The sequence below is a fragment of the Hemitrygon akajei genome, unplaced genomic scaffold (assembly GCF_048418815.1).
Source record: "Hemitrygon akajei unplaced genomic scaffold, sHemAka1.3 Scf000089, whole genome shotgun sequence".
NCBI lineage: Eukaryota > Metazoa > Chordata > Chondrichthyes > Myliobatiformes > Dasyatidae > Hemitrygon > Hemitrygon akajei.
The window spans coordinates 1,420,265-1,437,898 of record NW_027331975.1 but is presented as its reverse complement, the minus strand read 5'-3'; the positions used below and the strand labels follow the sequence as shown (position 1 = coordinate 1,437,898).

At 46.7% G+C, this 17,634-nt stretch overlaps 2 protein-coding genes across 2 annotated transcripts in view; both read right to left on the bottom strand.

Moving 5' to 3' along the window:
- Positions 1-17,634, bottom strand: part of LOC140722806 (uncharacterized) — an 879,998-nt gene that overhangs the window by 55,602 nt on the left and 806,762 nt on the right. The window lies entirely within an intron of this gene.
- Positions 1-17,634, bottom strand: part of LOC140722804 (uncharacterized) — a 243,264-nt gene that overhangs the window by 167,573 nt on the left and 58,057 nt on the right. The window lies entirely within an intron of this gene.

Sequence of the window (17,634 nt, the reverse complement as noted above, 5' to 3'; positions counted from 1 at the left end):
ATTATTTTTTTTACAATTTCAGAGTGGAAAAAAAAGGAAAGGAGCACCATGCAAAAGTTTGGGAACCCCAAGAGATTTGAGCTCTCAGATAACTTTTACCAAGGTCTCAGACCTTAAGTAGCTTGTTAGAGCAATGGCTTGTTCACAGTCTTCATTAGGAAAAGCCAGGTGTTGCAAATTTCAAAGCTCTATAAATACCCTGATGCCACAAACCTCGTCCCAACAATCAGAGCCATGGGCTCCTCTAAGTCCCTGCCTAGCACTCTGAAAATTAAAATACATGATGCCCACGAAGCAGCAGAGGGCTATAAGAAGACAGCAAAGCGTTTTCAGGTAGCCATTTCCTTAGTTCGTAACATAATTAAGAAATAGCAGTTAACAGGAATGGTGGAGGTCAAGTTGAGGTCTGGAAGACCAAGAAATCCTTCCGACAGAACTGCTCGTAGGATTACCAGAAAGGCAAATCAAAACCCCCGTTTAACTGCAAAAGACCTTCAGGAATATTTAGCCAACTCTGAAGTGGTGGTGCACTGTTCTACTGCGCAGGGACACCTACACAAATATGACTTTCATGGAAGAAACATCAGAAGAAAACCTTTCCTGTGCCCTCGCCACAAAATTCAGCATCAGGTGTTTGCAAAGGAACATCTAAACAAGCCTTATGCATTTTGGAAACAAGTCCTCTGGACTGATGAAGTTAAAAAAGAACTGTTTGGCTGCAATAAGCAAAGGTATGTTTGGAGATAAAAGGGTGCAGAATTTCATGAAAAGAACACCTCTCCACCTGTTAAGCATGGGAGTGGATTGATCATGCTTTGGGCTTGTGTTGCAGCCAATTGGCACAGGGAACATTTCACTGGTAGAGGGAATACTGAATTCCATTCAATACCTGCAAGTTCTGGAAGCAAACATCACATCGTCTGTAAAAAAGCTGAAAATTAAAAGAGGATGGCTTCTGCAACAGGATAATGATCCTAAATGCACTTCAAAATCCACAATGGACTACCTCAGGAAGCGCAAGCTGAACATTTTGCCATGGACCTCACAGTCCCCCGGCCTAAACATCATCGAAAATCTGTGTTTAGACCTCAAAAGAGCAGTGCATGCAAGACGGCCCAAGAATCTGACAGAACTAGAAGCCTTTTGCAAGGAAGAATGGGCAAAAATCCCCAAACAAGAATTGAAAGACTCTTAGCTGGCTACAGAAAGCATTTAGAAGTTGTGATACTTGCCAAAGGGGTTGCTACTAAGTACTGACCATGCAGGGTGCCCAAACTTTCACTTCAGGCCCTTTTCCTTTTTTATTATTTTGAAACTGTAAATGATGGATACAAAAGAGTAATCTTGCTTAAAATATTAAAGAATGTGTCATCTTTAACTTTATGCCTTTTGGAAATCAGGTCTTTGTTTTACTCGCTTAGCTATTCACAGGAACAGAAAGGTGCCCAAATTTTTGCATGTCACTGTATGCAATTTTCTTGCTAAATGATGCTTTAAAAAGTCGGACTTCCAAATATCACTTCCCTTCTTCCCACTTGCAAATTCTCCAGCAATTTTTGCATCACCACAATACACACAGGTAACACCAGTTTCTGTATTGGGCATAAATATTTCCCCTGAACCCTCCCTCAGGTGACTGACGGTGATGAACTTGGTGATGCCAATGAATATGAAGGGAAGGGCAGTAGTCTGTCTCATTGGAGTCTGGCACATTTGTGATCTGAAAGCTACTTGTTGCCCAGGGCAAAGTTGTTTGATATCATTATGTACCCAGACAGAATAGGTCAAAACATATCCTCACGTGTAGAAAACTCCAGAACAAGCAACACACACAAAATGCTGGAGGAACTCAGCAGGCCGGGCAGCATCTACGGGAAAGAGTTCCTCCGGCATTTTGTGTGAAATTCCTCCGGATTTCCAGCAGCTGCGGTTTTCTCTTGCTGCGGTTGGAGGCAGAACAAAGGTGATTTTCTCAACAGCTGATAGAAAGATTTTGTTCTCTTTTTTCCGAGTTCCTAATCCTTGCATTCAGATTGCTCGAGCTCAGCTCTGTTTGTGAGATCTATCTGCTCCCATTCCCTGATTAGCCGGAAGCTCCCCGGGGCCCGCGTACGGATCGTGGGGCTGAGAGAGAGGAAAAAGACCTGCCTGTGCCGAGTTTGCGGGCTACAGTCTCCGGTTCTCACAGCAATTGCCACTCAATTAGAGTCGAAAAAGCCCTTACCTTTCCGCTCCTCCCGACATTTTGTATACTGCGCGCATGCGTAGTTATCGGAGACGGCAGCAACCCTGCGCCTGCGCATTTGATCGGTGCTTCAAACAACAGCGAAATTTTAATCGCGCGGCTTTATGGGTACGCACGGTGCCATTAAAAAGTTCTGCAAGCTTCGGTTTCATGTCCATATCTCAGTTTTTTTTTGTGTGTAGAAAACTCAGCAGCTTTCTTAACGCAAAAAGCGGCTCCCATAAACGATACACTCAATATCAACAGGCATTTCGTGTATCTAATGCCAAAGTTCACTCCCCTTACCAATGCAGATGTGAAACAAAAGAGATTCTGCAGTTGCTGGAAATACAAAGACGCACACACACACAATACTGAAGGAGCTCTGCAGTTCAGGCAGCAACTAAGCAGAGGAGTACACAGTCTAGACATGCTGAAGGGGCTCGGATTAAATGCTGCCCATTTATTCCTCTCCACATTTGCTGCCTGACCTGCTGATTACCTGCAATGTTTTGTAGAAATTAACCATTTTGTTTTTCAATTAACCAGTTTCCAAATGTTTCTCATCTTTCATTCATAGCCACATCCTGCTGATCTGGTTCCTCTTCCTCCTAATGCTCGTAACCTCCAGACCCCATCTCTTTCCAGAGCCCCAAAGCCCTGATTGGTGCTGGTAACTCTTTGGTTTCTGACTCTGCTCCACTGAAGATTCACTCGATAGTCTGCTGTCAGGCTTTAGAGGTGCATTGCAGCAACCCAGCTGTCTGAGGCACAGTCCTTTGAAATTGGTGAAAATGACACAAAATTTGAAAAGAGCAGGGAAATAGGAGTTTAACCACCTTAGTCCAGAGCCCTGGGGAAGGTCAAATACTCAGCGAGATAATCGTGTTAATTAGCCTGGGGAAAATCATGCAGGAAATTCATGCAGGTGTATAAGATGATGAGAGGCATTGATCGTGTAAAAAGTCAGAGGCTTTTTTCCCCCCAGGGCTGAGATGGCTAACACGTGGGGGGCATAGTTACGTACACAACGCTGGAAGAACTCAGCAAAGGGGGGGGCATAGTTAAGGTGCTTGGAAGTAGTTCAATGGAGGTGTCAGAGATATATTTTTTTATACAGATGGTGGTGGGTGTGTGGACTGCACTGCCAGCGACGGTGGTACAGACGGGTACAATAGAGTCTTTTAAGAGAGCTTTAGATAGGTACATGGAGCTTAGGAAAATAGAGGGTTCTTTCGTATGGTAATTCTAGGCATTTTCTAGAGTTGGTTGCTGTGGGCCGAAGGGTTTGCTGCAGATTTCTCTGATTCTAAGAAATTCAAGGGAAATCTCTTCTCCCACGGAGTGGTGACAAGTTGCAACAGGGAGAATGAGAGATAATTTTTAAAATACGGATATGGAACAGAAACCTGGGCAGAGAGCAGATAGACCGAGTGGCCTTTCTGGTGTACATTGTGAGTTTGGCAGTGACAGTAAGTACCTGCGACATGGGATTTGATACAGAATTGATTTATCTTTCACAGATCCACAATATTAAACGCCAGTGGGGCGCTGTCTTCTCCCGCATCTCCAACTCCACATTCAAGGATCGGTGGCATTCAAACGCTGGGAAAGGCAACACGTACAACACACTGGAGGAACTCAGCAGGTCGGGCAGCATCCGTGAGAACGTTGTGTAGAGGGGGTTTCTTATTAGTATAAGAGGGTTTATTTTTCTTTTTTGTTACTGCGTATGTTAATCAAATGGCTTCTTAGTTTTGTTATAAAAAAGTGCTGGAAGCTTGTTTGAGTTAGATTTACTGATAACGGAAATTGTATTCATTTGTTAACCAATTGGAATTAATGTTATTCTCTCTTCTGGGTCTGTAAGCTATTGTTGGCGGGCTTTTGGGGAGATCGCCGCGAGGGGGTGAGAGAGAGAGGACGCGATGCTGTAAACTGGGTGAGGAACGGACCCCGAGTGGGGCTCCGAGGCCAGGATGTTCGGCGAGGAGAGAAGACGAAGATAGATGTGCTTGGTTGATCACTTCGAGTGGTCCTGAGCTACGAGTTGAGGAGTTCAGAGGGGATCAAATGGTGGCCAGAAGACTTTGTTAATTGAGCTCCAACGGTTGTACACGAAGTGGTTTGGACTTTGATAAGTCTTGGCGCCTTTTCTTTATTTTCTTTTCCTTTATATATATTGTATCATTATTAATCACATAGTTCTAGTAATATGTATAAACCATATAACCATATAACAATCACAGTTCGGAAACAGGCCATTCTGGCCCTCCTAGTCCGTGCCGAACTCTTAATCTCACCTAGTCCCACCTACCCGCACTCAGCCCATAACCCTCCACTCCTTTCCTGTCCATATACCTATCCAATTTTACCTTAAATGACACAACTGAACTGGCCTCTACTACTTCTACAGGAAGCTCATTCCACACAGCTATCACTCTCTGAGTAAAGAAATACCCCCTCGTGTTTCCCTTAAACTTTTGCCCCCTAACTCTCAAATCATGTCCTCTCGTTTGAATCTCCCCTACTCTCAATGGAAACAGCCTATTCACGTCAACTCTATCTATTCCTCTCAACATTTTAAATACCTCGATCAAATCCCTCCTCAACCTTCTACGCTCCAATGAATAGAGACCTAACTTGTTCAACCTTCAACCTATAAAGTGTTATCATTTAATCGCATATGGTGTACTGTCTATTATTATTTATTAAACCCAGAGTTTCGAGCTGCTTGGGAGGACTTGTGTAATAGCCACGGGCCGGAACCGAATTCAAACGAGAGCCGTTGGTGGTACGGCCTGGGGCAAGTATCTGAGGGTGAGACCCTCTTAGTGGACGCTCCGAAATACCAGGAGGGAGGGGAGTTGACCGCTGAAGACACCTCGGTGAGAGAGAGAACTTGCGGCGACTGGGCCCTGAAGCCGTGGGAGACGTAGGCAGCGTGTGTGTGGAGTATAGTGCGCTGAAGAGGCGCACTGTCAGTGACCAGAATACGGCCCTGAGGGCCGAAGAGGCGATGGCCTGTCTGAGTGGTGCGAAGTGGTTTAAGGTGCTGGATCTGAGGAGTGGATGTTGCCAGATCCCGATGAGTGAGGCCGACAAGGAGAAGACGGCCGTTATAGGTCCCCTAGGATTCTTGCGGTACGAAAAGATGCCAGAGGGCATATCCGGAGCCCTTGCAACCTTCCCGCGGGGCATGTGGAAGACCATGGGGGATGTGGAGGTGTTTGGAGTTTTGGCGTATGTGGATGTTCTCCTGGTATTTGGATTTGCCTCGGGAGAATCTGAAGCGAGACTGTTGCAGGAGCGACTGAGAACTAAAGAGCTGAAGCTTTCTCTGGTCACGTGCCAGGTCTGGCGAAGGTCGCAGCTCGTGAGTGACTGTCTCTACGGAATCAAGTTTGATGTGGAGATGGAGAGGCCGAATTTTCAGCAGAGACCGGAGAAAGTGATCCGGAATCAGTTGGGAGAACAAGAAAGTTATCTGATTAAGAGTAACAGCAAACCGAGAGCCCGGAGAGGGGAGTTTGAGGTGAAGTAATTGCGGACAGATCTTGGAAGAGGGAAGCGGAAGCTTGAAGCGAACCTGAAGATGACCATCGACAGTCCAAATGAAGTGGAAACCCTGAAGATTGACCTTGAAGAAGTCATCAGGAAGGAAAAGCTGGAGATAAGTGCAGTGAATACAGAATTGTTGAGACTGTGGCGGGAGTTGGAGGAGCCAGAGATGAAGCTGATGTCTCGATTGCGGGAGGCTGAAGAGACTGCAGGAGCAGTGCAGGCCACGTGCTTCCATTTGGAGAAGATCAAACAGCAGCTACCGATCGCAGAAGTGAGGAAGAATACGGATTCGAAGGATGATGCGCTGGATGTGTGGTACATGCTGCCTTTTGCCAACTTCCCCTCGATTGAGGAAGAGACCTTTGGCCCTTCTACCACTGAGTCAGGTGTAGTGGGGAGGGTTAGCCGTGGACAGCAGGCGGATCAGAGTTGCAAGGGGTTATGAGTGAGAGATTGAGAGAGGAGTTGGCAAGCGGACCCGAGGTATCCCCGGTTGTGTCCGAGCCTGGAGGGTTTTGCTGAAGGGGTACGGAGGTCTCGGAGGGTTAAGGAACTCCCAGATAAGTTGACTTATGTAGCGCCTGAGGAACAGGGCGTGAGGTCTACTGTTTGGGGAGCAATGTCACTGTTTGTGCCTGGGTTAGGGTGTGTATTGGCAGGAAGAGTTGGGGAGTTATTTAGAAGTCATGAGAACATGACTTTTATTTGGTGGGGGGAGCGTGTAAAGGGCGTTTCTTCTTTGTTACTCCGTCTGTTAATCAAAATGGCTTCTTTGTCTTGTTAAAAGTAAGAATGCTTCTTTGTTATAAAAGAGTGCTGGAAGCTTGTTTGGGTTAAAATTTACTGATAACGATAATTGCATTTATTTGTTAACCAATTGGGATTAATGTTATTCTCTCTTCTGGGTCTGTAAGCTAGTTTTGGCGGGCTTTTAGGGAGTCGGCCCGAGGGGATGAGGGAGAGAGGACGCGATGCTGTAAGCTGGGTGACGGAACCGAGGCCAGGTTGTAGATGTACATCTGTACAAAAATGACAGGAAAATTATAAATGGACCGTGAGCAATGGCTACAACCGCGACAGCGCAGGGATCTACCTGCAAATTAACTGTGATTGTGCAGGTAGCTCTTTGCATTAGTTTCCATTCATTAGTACCGATTACAGAAACAACATACCATCTCGATTTCAGACAAAACCTAGGTTCAGCAGCAGATTCTATTGGTGCCAGATATTGTTTCAATCAGAAACTATTTCTGCCCAATCAATTCTAAGCGCTGACTATAGACAGCGCAGTGCGACAGATTATGTGAACACAGGGCAGGGCCTTTCTGTGAAGTTTCTGTCCATATTCCACTTCAATCGACCGCTTCAACGTCCAAGTTTTGCAATTCCCGCGATGTGCTCTTCGGTGAGATTAAAGAATGTTTCACTGTCGTCAGGGACAGTGAATATGGAGCACAGAAACAGATATAAATAAATAACTTCAGACCGCCGTTATAAGTCAATTTGCCAGATATTTAAAATATCCATTTTAGTAATGCAGTGAATAATGTTCCATGTTTGCCGGAGCATAGAGAGCAGGTGTTACTGAGGTTAAAGTAATGGAGAGCCCTGTCTGTTTACCTATGTCAGTAACCGAGGGATATACTGTGCCCATGATTGTAAGCAGGTTCCTCAAAGTCGTTCTGCACAGCAGCCACTTCATGTGACGTCACCGCCGACTGTGCGGTGAAGCTCCTGAAGTTTTGAGAGGTAGTTATGTCTCTCAGAATGCAGAATTCTGAGCAGCGCCAGTGTGACCACGGAGTTAATGTTACCATCCGCAGCCGCTTGCCATACTACAATTACCTATCATGGAGCATGAGAGTCTGTGAAACGCTCTGCTACAGTCTGCGGTGGAGGAAAGTCTTGCTTACATCTCAAGCGCAAGTCTATCGTTTCCTGAACGGTCAGGGCATCAAAGGATATAGTGTGAATACAGGTGTGTGGGGTTGCGTGGAATCCGGGATCAGCCATGAACTGCAGGAGCAGACTCGATGGGCTGAATGGCCCAATTCTGACATTTCCCCATGGTTATGAATAAAGTATCTATCTATTTATTTCGTCTTCTGATCTTATGGTCCTCTGGAGCTAGAACTGGAATATGGAGAGTCCTTCATATCCCTCCCGTCCATGTGTATTTGGTATTAGATTAATAAATCGGGAAGATGGGGAGTTAGGATCTCTGCTGAAATTAGAGAAAACACGTTCGACAATTTACTCCCACTCAACAGGAACAAATGTTGTCAATTATTTTCTCAGTGATTCTAGAACTAAAGGAGTCTATTCACGTTCATTATTTAACACTAACATTAAGAGATTATTGCCATACCATCCGGGCAACTGCTGTCGCAAGAAACCCCCTCCTCCACGGTAAACAGCGGGTTTCATTTCACAAGCAGGGGTTGTTGACCCCACCCAACCGGAATCATTTGTGGAATTTGTCTCCCTGAAAGTCCACAAGACAAAATGACCATAAGACATCGGTGCAGAATCAGCCCATCAGATCCATCGAGTCTGCGCCACCATTTCATCATGACTGATTCCGTTTTCGTCTGAGCCCCAGTCTCCTGCCTTCTCCGTGCATCCATTCATGCCCTGACCAATCAAGAGACGATCAAACTCTTCCTTAAATATACATAAAGATTTGGCCTCCACAGCAGCCTGTAACAAAGAATTCCACACATTCACCACTTCCTGGCAAAATAAATGCCTTCCAGAAGGACGCCTCTCCATTGTGAGGTTGTGTCCTCTGGTCTCAGATTCTCCCACCAGAGGGAACATCCTCTCCACATCCACTCCGTCAAACTCTTCGGTCAGGCTTCAATGACATCACCTCTTATCCTTCTGAAATCCAGTGAATACAGGCCCAGAGTCAAACACTTTTCATATGACAAGCCATTCAATCGCAGAATCGTTTTCGTCAACTTCGTCTGAACTCCTTCCAGGTTCACAGCACTTTTTCTAAGGTAATGGCCTGAACTGCTGACAGTGCGGCCTCACCAGTGCTTTACAACGTCTCAACAGGACATCTTTGCTTTTATATTCTATTCCTCTTGAAATGAATGCTAATATTGCACCTGCCTTCCTCACCACGGACTCACCCGGAAAACTCACCTTTAGGGAATCCTACACAAGGACTCCCAAGTGCATTGGCGCCTTCGCGTTTGCCTTCGGCTTCAAGTACATTTGCGGACACTTTATTCCCACTGCCACTTTTGTCCCACTCTCCTAATCTGCCTGTCCCTCTGTACCGCCTCAACTTCCTCAAAACTACCCGTCCCTCCACCCTTCGTCATGCCACCCGTGATGAAATGATGCACTGTCCTCTTCAGGCTGTAGAGCGGGGAAGGTATCTTTAATGGATTTCTGTGCAAACTGGAGGCGAGGTTTGAAGGTGCGAGTTGGTTCGCGTCAATCAAGACCAACTTCTACAGGGGACAGGGAGAGCGGGAGAGGGGATGGGAAGAGATTACGGAAGGGAGTGGGGAAAGGGAAGTGAAGAAGAGGAGGAAAGTTGAGTGAAACCATCATCACCCCTGGGTCCTCTATCTCCCCTCACCGTGCATATTACTTTCCCTCTCCCCACTCCTGTCTTTCCACTCACTCTGCATTCTCTCAACCCCCTCGCTCTCCACCCACATTCTCGCCTCTAGCTGTGCACCTCTCGTTCAGTACCCCTCTCACCACCACTATACTCCCCTCTGCACATCCTTTTTGTTCTTCATTCCCCTCTCCCCCGGTCTGGAGAGGGGTTCCCCTCTCCCACCACTGGTGCCATGGTGACGACACTGATGCTGTATGGGTTCTAATGCCCTTCCCTTGGACAACATCAGTGGTGTGGATAGAGTAGACTTGCAGCTTGGGGAACTTCCGGTCTTCCATAAAGAAAAAATCCTGCCCAGGCTTGCGCCCTGGAAACTTTCCAAAGCGCAAATCCATGGTCTATCGAGACTAACGGAGGCCTGCGATACCTAGAAAGTTAAAACACTTCCTGTAACAGATTATGTTTCTTGTAACAGGGTGCGGACTCTCTAAAAATTGTTCCTCTTAACCCCGCAGATAAAGCCTCACTGGACGAGTTCCCCGGTCTGTACTGACAAAGAAATGGCGTGACATATTCCCAAAACTAGTAGCGCCACAGTTGCCCCTTTAATCACCCTCGTTCTGTCGCGTCCAATGGGAGGGAACCCCGGAATATCGAGCTGCCAATCCTGCCCTTCTTGCAGCCAAGTCTTACTAATGGCTACCATATCGTAATTCCTTGTGTTGATCCAAGACCTGAGCTCATTCCCCTTTCCTCCATTACCTCTTTGCATTGAAATATACGCAGTTCACGTTAGTCGCAACATACCCAATATTTTTAATTCCTGACTTTGTCCGAAGTCTTAACAATTTCTGTGTGAGAAACTTGGTTAAGTACATGGATGGGAGGGCATGATCTGACGGATTTACAGTTCGACACAGACCGGGAGCAGTGCGTGGAAATCGCAATACCCCCAACCCCCGCCTCACCCCACAACAACCCCCCCCCCCCCCCAGCGTCGGATTGCAGAACCGGAACCATGTGCGGTAAAACTGTCGCTGTGGGATTCCGAGACGAGGGCCGCAATCTCAACCATGACTAACATATTCGCCACTGTGGATAAATAACTGGTTAGTTTAATCATTCTGACCATACGCAGCGCCGCTCACTTATCCACGTCTCCTCACTGCCGCTGCACTTCACAATGGACTCTTCTTCCGGCCTCTTCCTCTCCCCTTCCAAATCGCTCCATTCTCCTCGCCACCCAAAACACTGAACCCTCCTTTCTACGAACCCGGTCAGTTTACCACACCCTCCGCACTGCACACATTCACTCATTTTGCTGCAAACTCGTCTCCCCCTCCCCGTCCTCGAAGCCATTTCCCTCACCTCTCCTTCCTCGCTGCCCCTATCGCTCACCCACACCACCTCGGTACACTGCACACCCATCCTCCCTCACCCCTTACTGTCGCCCAACACAGCTCCCCCCAATTCCGCCCTTCCCTCCCAACCTCGGCAAAAAAGACCTCCCACTCCCTTTCTCTTACCCCTCTACACCTTTCTCTCTACCTCGCTCTCCTCACTCCAGCTCTCTCCCCTTGCTCCAACCATCTCTAAAGCCCTCTCTCTATATCCCCCGTGACTGTCCACTCAACATCATACATTGCCAGGCATGATCACTGAATCGTGGCTGAAGGATGATTGCAGTTGGGAGCTGAATGCCCGAGGTTACAGGTTATATCAGAGGGATAGGAAGGTAGGCAGAGTGGGTAGTGTGGCTCTACTGGTAAAGAATAGCATCAGATCAGTAGGAAGATGTTACATAGGATTGGAAGGTGTTGATGATGTGGCCATCACTGAATCGTGGCTGAAGGATGATTGCAGTTGGGAGCTGAATGCCCAAGGTTACATGTTATATCAGAGGGATAGGAAGGCAGGCAGAGTGGGTAGTGCGGCTCTACTGGTAAAGAATAGCATCAGATCAGTAGGAAGATGTTACATAGGATTGGAAGTTGCTGAATCTTTGTGGGTTGAGTTAAGAAACAGCAAGTGTAAAAAGACGCTGATGACAGTTATATAGAGGCCTCTAACAGAGGCTGGGAGGTGGACCACAGGTTACAACAGGAAATAGAAAACGCTGGTCAAAAGGGCAATGTTATGGTAGTCATGAGACATGTTAACATGATGGTCAATTGGAAAAATCAGGTTGGTAATGAATCTCAAGGGAGCGAGTGTGTTGAATGCCAGAGGGATAGCCTTTTAGAGCAGTTTGTCGTTGAGCCTACTATGGGATCAGCTATACTGGATTTGGCTGCTATATAATGAACGGGAGGTGATTAGGGAGCTTAAGGTAGAAGAACCCTTAGGAAAATGTGGTCGCAACATTAGTGCGAGCAACTAAACGTTAGAAGGGAAAAGATGAAATATGAAAGCAAGCTAGCAAATAATATCAAAGTGGAATACAAAAGTTTTTTTCCCCAAGTCAAGTATGTTAAAAATAAAAAAGATAAATTGGAGTGGATGAAGGACCGCTAGAAAGTGAGGCAGGAGAAATAATAACGGGGGACAAGGAGATGGCTGATGAAACTAAATCAGTATTTTGCATCATTCTTCACTGTGGAAGACACTAACAACACGCCTGATATTGTGGTGTGTGATGGAAGAGAAGTAGGTGCAGTTACTATTACAAGAGAGAAGGTGCTCAAAATGCTGAAAGACTGAAAGTTACACAAGTCACTAAGACCAGATGAACTGCACCCTGGGGTTCTGAAAGAGGTAGCGTTAGAGATTCTGCTGGCATTAGAAATTATCTTGCAATAATCATTAGACTCCAGCATGGTTTCGGAGGACTGGAAAACTGCAGATGCCACTCCACTATTTAAGACAGGAGGAAGGCAGCAGAAAGGCAACTATAGACCAGTTAGCCTGACCTCAGTTGTTGGGAAGATGTTAGAATCAATTGTTAAGGATGAGGTGATGCAGTACCTGGTGACACAGGACAAGATAATACAAAGTCAGCATGGTTTCCTTCAGGGAAAATCCTGCCTGACGACTCTTTTGGAATTTCTCAAGGAGATTACAAGTAGGTTAGATAACGGTGATGCATTGGATGCTGTACATTTGGAACTTCAGAAGGCCTTTGATCAGGTGCACACACATGAACTGCTTACCCGGTTAAGAGTCCATGGTATTACAGTAAAGTCACTAAGATGGTTAGAGAATTGGCTGATTGGCAGGAGGCAGCGAGTTAGAATAAAATGACCCTTTTCTGATTGGTTGTCAGTCACTAGTTCCACAGGGGTCAGTGATGGGACCGCTTCTTTTTATGCTTTATATAAATGATTTAGATGATGAAATAGATTGTTTTGTTGCCAAGTTTTCAGATGATACGAAGGTTGGTGGAGGGGCACTAGTGTTGAGGAAACAGGTAGGATGAAGGCTTTAGTTCAGGAGAATGGGCAAAAAAGTGACACATGAAGTACAAGGTGGGAAAATGTACGGTCATACAACTTGGTAGCAGAAACAAATGTGCAGACTATTTTCTAAACTGGGAGAAATTCCAGGAATCTAAGATGCAGGGGGAGATGGGCGTCCTTGTGCAGATCATCATGAAGGTTATCTTACAGGCTCAGTCGGTGGTGAGGAAGGCAAATGCCATGTTAGCATTCATTTCAAGCGGTCTAGAATACAAGAGCCATGATCTGATGCGGAGGTCTTATAAGGCACTGGTGAGGCCTCACCTTGAGTATTTTGAACAGCTTTGAGCCCGTCATCTTAGAAAAGATGTGCTGCCATTGGAGAGGGTCCAGAGGAGGTTCACAAGGATGATTCCAGGAATGAAAGGGTTATCACACGAGGAGCGTTACATGGCTCTGGGTCTGTACTCGCTAGAATTCAGAAGGATGAGAGGAATCTCATTGAATCCTTTCAAATGTTGAAAGGCCCGGACAGAGTAGGTGTGGGAAGGATGTTTCCATCGTGGGACAGTCTAGGACAAGAGAGCACAGTCTCGGGATAGAGGGGCGCACTTTCAAAAACAAAGATCTGGAAAAATTTCCCGAGCCAAAGTACGTTGAATGTGTGGAATTCGTTGCCACATGCAGCGGTGGTGGCCAGATCATTGGGTATGTTTAAGGCAGAGATTGACAAGTTCTTGATTGGACATGACAACGAACATCACGGGGAGAAGAGCGGGAACTGGGATTGAGATGGAGGGGAAAAGGTTAAGTCATGATTGAATAGCGGAGCAGACTCGATAGGCGAGATGGCCTCATTCTGCTCCCATGTCTTATGGTCTCTCTCTCTCCTTCTCTCTTTTCCCCACCATCTCTCCACACACTCACTTTCATCTGCAGCTACCCGCTCTTCACTTTCCACACACAACTTTGTCAACACCTCTCTCCACTTCACACGCCTCCTATTCCTCAGCCTCATTCCATCTCTACCTCCACCCTCATATAAAGATCACTTAACAAGTCAGTAGCTCGGTAACCGCGAACGCTGCAGATTTCAGATTCTCGGTAATGTTCGTTATATTGAGGAAATCACAGTTAGGAACGCCACGGGCTGGTTTATGTATGTTGCCAGGGGGGGGGGGGGGTGGTGGGGCTCTGGTAGCCGATCCAAATGCAAGACACAGACCCTGAAGTACTGGGAGCAGGGCTAAGATTAACCAGAATGCAACGGAAGTCAGGAGGAAAGGACGCTGGACATGGACACAGGCCCTGGACGAGACAAGCACACCGAGCCTGGTCTAGGACTCAGAATGTGAAAGCGGGATCTGGATGAGGAACTTGGAACTAGATGTCTGGACTAGGACTCCGAGCCAGAGACTGGACAGTGACCCGGAACATGGGTCTTGACTCGGGCTCGGAACCCGGATCCAGTCGAGGACTCGGGACTAGGAACAGACTAGACACAAGATAACACTGGGAACACAGGGACGTGGCTTGGACTAGACCAGGATCTTGGACGTGGCTAGGGCTGGACGAGGAATCTCCAGCACCAGGCTGGGCGAGGTACTCCTGGGCTCAGTGAGGCACCAGAACTGGATGAGGACACGAAGCTCAGATTTGGACGGGGCTGGAACACGGCGCCCTGACTTGATCTTGGAACACAGAGCCTTGGTGTTGGAGTACAGGGTCACAGAGCCGGGACCCCTCCTTGGGAACAGGTCTGAGAGCCGGGGTTCTACACAGAACACAGAACCAGGACCCCTCCTTGGGAACAGGCCTGAGAACCGGGGTTCTACACAGAACACTGTACCAGGACCTCTCCTTGGGAACAGAACTTAGGGCCGGGGATCTATACAGAGTCAGGACCCTCCTAAGGCCGGGACTCTTTCCTTGACAGACACTAAACACAGGGACACAAAGGGACAGATCCAAACTCAGTAATAGATACATCCATATCTTGGCATGGCGAGGCTCCAGTCTCACTCCGGCGGTTGAACTTGACGGCGATACAGACAAGGTATCAGGCGAGGTTACAGGCAAGGTAGCAGGCGCAGGAAACTGACGAAGGTTAGTGCCAAAATAACTGTTGAGATAAGATGCCGAACTAACTGCCAGAATTTCAGAAGTGCAGGGACAGGAAGAAAGGAGAGAACAGTCCAGCAGACGGAAGATGAAACCCGAAGCTATTTATGGACCCAGCACAAAACGAGAATCAGCTGCCTCAATTAAGGCAGCCACTGGACCCAGGGAAAACAGGAAATCCCGGAATGAGGATCGATGAACCGGACCGTAAACTGGAATGCGGATTTCACGGATCGGACCATGACACTCACTCCAGTACAATCGCATGTTTATTGTGATTCTTTTTCTCCGTTAATCTGAGAGGGGGTAAATTCAAAGGAGATGTGAGAGGCAAGTTCTTTCACACAGAGATTGGTGGGTGTCTGGAATGCCTGGGGTGATGGTAGAGGCAGATATATTAGAGACTTTTAAGAGACGCTGAGACAGGCACATAAATGTGAAGAACATGGAGGGAGATGGACATTGTGCAGGCACAAGGAATCAGTTTAGTGGCCATTTGGTCGCTAATTTATTTGGCTGACCTAAACATGATGGGCCGAACTTTGTTGACGTACTTTGTTACGTCAGCAATATTTCATGTTATATTCAGTTCGGTGCATTGTTTTACCATAGCGAGCTGCAGAAATTATTTCAGCCTTTTGTCCAACTTTGCCAACTCATTCCTGATTCCCACATCACTCTCTGGGACTGGGAGCCTTTCCCCATCACCAGGTCTGAGGAAAAGCGGGGAATCCTCTGTCGCGGTTTCCTTCTCTGTGAGTTCTGTGATTTCCTGTAAACATGGAAGGTGTTGAGTGACGGACTGAGTGAAGGAGAATGGAGAAGACATTATCTGCTCAGTGATGAGACGTCCCAGTGACTTTGATCACAGGAACAGTCACTGGGAAGCCTCTACACCCATTCTGTAAATTACTGGGTTCGGTAATTAGCAGCAAAGCACTGACTGTGGAAATTACAAATCAGAATATTATTAGAGTCACAGAGCCCAGCAGCACTGGAACAGGCTTTCGGCCCCTCTAGTCAATACCGACCCGTTTGAGTTTTTACTGCCAACTACCTGCATACACTTCCCATCCATGTCCTTAACCAAATTTCTCTTTAGTGTCTAACTCGAACCCACATCCACCACTTCCACTGGCAGCTCATTCCACACTCTCACCAACCTCTGAGTGAAGAACTCCTCTTCAGATTCCCCCAAAATAATTCATCTTTCACCCTGAAATATCAAGTGTGACAGTGGGAAAGTGTGTATTGAACCGGAGGAAATAGCAGAGGTACTTAATGAATACTTTACTTCAGTATTCACTATGGAAAAGGATCTTACTGATTGTACTGATGACTTGCAGCAGACTGAAAAGCTTGAGCATGTAGATATTAAGAAAAAGGATGTGTTGCAGCTTTTGGAAAGCATCAAGTTGGATAAGTCGCTATGGATCTGAACATTTGGAGAGTTATAATATGATTAGTAATAGTCAGCATGACTTTGTGAAGGACAGGTCGTGCCTTACGAGCCCGGTTGAATTTTTTGATGATGTGACTAAACACATTGATGAAGAAAGAGCAGGAGATGGATTTCAGCGAGGCATTTGATGATGTAACCCATGTAAGGCTTATTGAGAAAGTAAGGAGGCATGGGATCCAATGGGACATTGCTTTGTGGATCCAGAACTGGCTTGCCCACTGAAGGTAAAGAGTGGTTGTAGACGGGTTATATTCTGCATGAAGTTCCGGTGACCAGTGGAGTGCCTCAGGGATCTGTTCTGGGACCCTTACTCTTTGTGTTTTTTTATAAATGACCTGGATGAGGAAGTGGAGGGATGGGTTGGTAAGTTTGCTGATGACACAAAGGTTGGATGTTTTGTGGATAGTGTGGATGGCTGTCAGAGTTTACAGCGGGACATTGATAGGATGCAGAACAGGGCTGAGAAGTGGCAGATGGAGTTCAGCCCAGGTAAGTGTGAAGTGGTTCATTTTAGTAGGTCAAATATGATGGCAGTGAAAATGTTGGGACTGAGATGAGGGGAAATGTCTCCACGCCGAGGGTGGTGAATGTCTGTAAATCCACACCATAGAGGGCGGTGATGACTCGGTGATCGTCCTCACATAAAACAGAGGCTGGCAGATTTGTGGAGACTGAAGGGATCGAGAAAATGAGGATCGGTAGAAGCATGTGGCTGAGATGGGAGAGTAGCCTCCATCTTGCTGATGGTTAAAGGGGCAGAATGGCCTCCTCCTGTTGTTTCTCACTTAATGCTTCAGTGTTCCTGTCTAGTGAAGCCAGAGGAATGTGAATAGAAATGAGTGTTTATAAACATAGACTGATTTAAATGACAAACACGAGGAAATTTGCAGATGCTGGAAATTCAAGCAACACACACAAAATGCCGGTGGAACGCAGCAGGTTAGGCAGCATCTATAGGGAGAAGCGCTGTCCACGTTTCGGAACGGTTCAGGACTGACGAAGGGTCTCGGCCCGAAGCGTCGACAGTGCTTCTCCCTATAGATGCTGCCTGACCTGCTGCGTTCCACCAGCATTTTGTGTGTGTTGACTGATTTAAAAGAAACCTGCTCATTTTCTGTGTGGGTCTGAATTGTGTGTCGGGATGGAAAGTGAATCAGAACTATAACTCTGAGAACTCTGTGACCTGGGGCTGGAGGGAAAGGGATCGAGGAAGATATGGAAGGAAAATCTAAATACGTATGGAAATGATATCGGGAAATAATGAAATAATGTGGGGAAATGCGGT